Genomic DNA, 4,561 nt, shown 5'->3' with positions numbered 1-4,561 from the left:
CCCCACCCGCCATCACCCGCCATCACCTACACCGTGGACGCCGCTGTAAGCACTGCCCTGCCCGCCGCTGTAGCACCTTTTAATGGTTTTTATTTATTTTTTTGAGAGACAGATGGAGACAGAACGATCAGAGGAGGGTCAGGAAGAAAGGGAGATACAAAATCAGAAGCAGGCTGCAGGCTCTGAGCTGTCAGCATAGAGCCCGATGCGGGGCTCGAACCCATTAACTGTGAGATCATGACCTGAGCCAAAGCCGGACGCTTAACAGAGTCTACCAGGCTCTCCCATATAAGCTTTCTATAGCAAAGTAAAGTTCTTTCTACCCATAGGTCCTGAACCTGTGGTACTTCAGTAAGTTACCTGTCTTGTACCGTAGAGCATCTCAAGAAAAGTATCTTGACGATATTGCTAGGTACCCTTGATTCCTCAAGAGGGGTTTTGGTTGTTTTTTTTTTTCCCGTTCCTTATGGAGAATACATAGAGACAATGAGAAAGAGAGGGAGAGGGAGGGAAATAGAAAATGCAAACTGAGGGAGAAGAATAGGGGAAGAAAGATAATCTTAGCAGGACCCGGCAGGGATCACGGCCTGAACTCAAATCAAGAGTCTGACGCTCAACCGTCAAATTACCACAAAGCGCGAAATTTTCGGAGAAACAGACTAAGGCCTACCGGGTTACCTTAGACGTGGTCATTCCTTCTTTCATAAGCCAGAGTAATAAACCCGTTCGCCTGGAAGCCGGACTTTTACGTGCAGAGATGCAAAACTTCCCAGACCTTTTTGCCGAGAACAACGCAAGAAGACTGGCAAGGTTTGAAAGAAAATTTCTAGTGAGCGAAAGACGGATAGCAGGATTTTTTGGAAACAGGGATATACGTGTATTTATATATGTGGTCCAGATTGCTTTGCTGATTAGTTGCCTTGATACGTGGTTCTACCTGGTCAGAGAAAAGATGGGCAAACTAGATAACCTCTTAACATCCGCTCGCACGTCTATCAGCATCCTTGGCATGTTTGTGACCTCTGAATTCATTTTTTTTTTCTGTGTTTCAGTGAAAACGACTGGGTGGCTCAGTGGTTCAGCATCTGACTTTGCTCATGAGATCTCACGGTTCATGGGTCTTAGCTCTGTGCTAGACTCTCTGATGGCAACTTGGTGGCTGTTTCAGATGTCGTTTCTCCCTCTCTCTCTGCCTTTCCCCTGCTCTGTCTCTCTCTGTCTGTCTGTCTCTGTCTCTCTCAAAAATAATAAACATTGAAAATTTTAATCAAATAAAATACATTGAAGACGACAGGACATGGAAGGAATCTGTGGCTTGAATTTGCCATAATCTTCTAGATTCTAGCTCTTTGCATAATGCTTGTGTTCTTTTGCATTTTCGTTTTTTTTTAATTTTTTATGGTTTTTATTTATTTTCGAGAGACAGAGATAAGTCCAAGTCTCTCAATATCCTCCAAGGCACCTGATAAGCCATTTTATAAACCAATTTAATTGAATGTGATGGGTGCCTTGTTTTATTACACTTCACAGATACTGTGTTTTCTACAGATTTAAAGTTTGGGGTGACCTGCCTCACATCATAATTGAAGCGAGCACCTTCACCCAGAAATGTGTCTAAATTCCATAGTTTCCATACTTGATACATGCTTAAAGTGTGGAAGGCTATTTTAGTAAGTGTTCGCAGAATAAACAAACATCACGAAGATGATGTACACACATTATAAATGATAGAGGTCGATTTTGGCATGCTTGGGAAAGAAGACCTGTTTCTTCTCAGGTTCTTGTTTTTCAGGAAAATCGACCCTTTGCCTTGGCTGAAAATGAGGATCTCTTCACGAATATCCAAATCTAACACTGCAAATCTCTTGACCAAATTTACCTAAATGTCGACTTTTTGATTAGTCTGCTTTTTACAAAGGACCCCAAAAATGACTACAGGAAATGTTGCTTAGAAGCCACCATGCCAATAAGGCATACATAGGGAAAAGCTCTTCCAAGCTCTATTGCTTAAAATCCTCCCTGGGAAAAAAACAAAACGCAAAAAACAAAACCATCATACCTTTTTAGGATGCGCATTACAGCCAGCCTCAGCCAGAACTAGTGCTGCGGAACAGCATGGAGAAAGAACCACAGTATGTCTGAAGTACCCCGGATTAGTGATGAAGGATTAGCCTAGGGATCTCTGCACTAAGTTATGATGAAATAATGAAATGCTTATTGTGAAGTTATCTGTTTAACAAGGAGTTTCTTTGGGAAAGACTCATGAAATCCTCTCATCAGGTGGTCTCCTTCTTTGCATATACTTTAAGTGATCAGTCTTTAATCTTGTCCTTGAGACCATTGCAGGGGGCCCCCAAAGTCAAAACTTTGTCACCATCACACAAAACCGTCATTTGCCTATTTCACTTTCATTCTCTAAAGTGTGCTGTGGAATTTTCCAGAAGCTATATGATGTGTAATGTTGAGATCACTCTGATGGCTAATAGAATACATTCTTGTGTATTTTTGGTTTTTGAGCACATAAGCTTTAATTTCAAATGTGGTAAACAACAGCAAACACTTCTCTCTATAAGAAAGCTCTTGGGGTCCTCAATAAGGTTTTTAAGATTATTCTAAATTTTTCACACACAGAGGGAAAATATAAAGATTGTCATTAATGTCTACCACATTCCCCAAAAGAGTATCATAACCAAATATTTAGTCTTGACACTTTTAGTCATTCAGTATCTTAATACAAATATATGAAATAATACAGAATTAAATAACATCTGAAAAGTTTAATATGCAAATATCCAATTCAACAGTGAAAACAAGTTAAGTTTTAATCACTGAGAGAAGAAAGCAAGCAATACTGGAAAAAGTCATTAATTTGGTCTTGTGATTAATAAGAGTTCAAAATTGTTCCACTAGTTAGAAAAATCTATTCAGGGGTCACCTGGATGGCTCAGTCCGTTGAGTGTCTGACTCTTGATTTCAGCTTGGGTCATGATCCTAGGGTTGTGGACATGAAGCCTGCTTGAGTTTCTCTCTCTCTCTTTCTGTCCCATCCCCCTGAAAAGAAAAGAAAAGAAAACCTATTTAGAACAAAGGGAACTGTAACCATATATGCCTTCTCTGCTATTATGAGACGTTAACTCATGAGAAAAGCCAGGAGAGAAAAACATTTGAATTGACTGTTATTTACAAATATTTACAAATATTCCTAAATGTCTATTTTTATCATACATTTCCATTACACTGGATTGAGGGCACAATGACTAAGATAGGGCTGGGTCATCTTATGAGTCAAATGGGGCAGGAAATGCAATCTTCTTCAGACATGTGAACTGCTGGACTAACAATGCTTATCCTCCTATAAAAACAGATAAGTGAAGTTAAGGTTCCCAATGTTACGTTCAAACACATGTAATTTCTATACATGTTTGTATATATTTCTACAAATAACAAAAGGGTCAGTAAACATAGACCACCACTCCTGTTTATATTTAACTGGCAAAGATAAAAACATTTCCTCATCCAACGGATGTGAGGACACACATGTGACTCTTTAAAAAAGGACATAGATGGTGGAGCCAAGGTGGCGGAGAGTAAGGGAGCTCTGTAAACTCCGTCTGCACCATTTTTCGAACTGAGAAGGATACTACATTCAACTGCGAGAGCAGAAGGAGAAATTACGAACTCCAGAAGGAATAGAACCTAAAGGATATCTGAGTGAGGGGGGGGCAAACGGGGGAGATCCGAGGACCGGCCGGCCCAGGACGGGCAGGGGAGGTAAGATACCCAGCCCAACGTGGCGCAAGCGCGCAGCGCCCGAGAGACAAAGGGAAGAGACAGAGTCAGAACACGCTCATAGAACTGTCTCTGGGGAAGAGGTATAGAACGCCCTGCTGCGCTTGGAGACAGAAACCCACTCCATAGATAACTGCAAGGCAGCCAGAATCCCGAACCGGGGCGGCGCAAGGGGAGGAATAGCCTCCAGCCCTAAGCCATCTCGGCGGGGAATCAGAGGTGTCTGTGGCTGTGAGAAGCAGCTGCTCTGGAGAGGCGCGCTCCCTGGCGGGAAACAGCCAGAGCGGCGACTGCACCAGGCGCGAGCAATTCGAACTTGGTTTTGGGAACTGGACCACGGACCGCATTTCTACTGCACACCTGGCCCCCTGCACGTACTGCGCGAATGCCCGGTCCCCACAGGGAAGAAATAAGGCGCACACCGACGGGACCCTCAACAAAGAGTCGGTGGCGGGTGGAGGCCCCGGCGCGCGCTTAGACTGTAGGAGCTCCCAGCTCATTTCCAGCAGCGCACAGCGTCTTGAGCAAAGCTATCGGAAACTAAGAGAGACTAGGTTTTTTTGCTTTTTGTTTTTTTCCTTTCCCCCATGGCAATCGCGATCCTGACTGGGGGTGGGGACTCCGCAATTGAGTCTGTGAAGGTGCGCCCTTCACCTCCTGCTGCTCATTTCGCCACAGGCAGGGGTGGAGCCTCTGAGAGCAGACTCCAAGACTTACCAGATCAAACCAAGCCTATCCACCAGAGGGAGCTGCTGCTTGCTTTCCCCCCCCC

The 4,561-nt window shown here is 43.6% G+C and overlaps 2 long non-coding RNA genes across 2 annotated transcripts in view; both read right to left on the bottom strand.

Moving 5' to 3' along the window:
• Positions 1-3,006, bottom strand: part of LOC115284617 — a 13,565-nt gene extending 10,559 nt beyond the window's left edge. The window contains exon 1 of the long non-coding RNA XR_003905289.1: positions 2,060-3,006. This is a non-coding gene — a long non-coding RNA (uncharacterized LOC115284617). The remainder of the gene's footprint in view (positions 1-2,059) is intronic.
• A 4-nt stretch (positions 3,007-3,010) lies between these two features.
• The window catches only part of LOC115284615, a 16,816-nt gene continuing 15,265 nt past the window's right edge, over positions 3,011-4,561 (bottom strand). Inside the window, exon 4 of the long non-coding RNA XR_003905288.1 lies at positions 3,011-3,051. This is a non-coding gene — a long non-coding RNA (uncharacterized LOC115284615). The remainder of the gene's footprint in view (positions 3,052-4,561) is intronic.

This window comes from Suricata suricatta, unplaced genomic scaffold (genome assembly GCF_006229205.1).
Source record: "Suricata suricatta isolate VVHF042 unplaced genomic scaffold, meerkat_22Aug2017_6uvM2_HiC HiC_scaffold_123, whole genome shotgun sequence".
Classification (NCBI taxonomy): domain Eukaryota; kingdom Metazoa; phylum Chordata; class Mammalia; order Carnivora; family Herpestidae; genus Suricata; species Suricata suricatta.
This window is presented reverse-complemented; position numbering and strand designations above follow the sequence as displayed.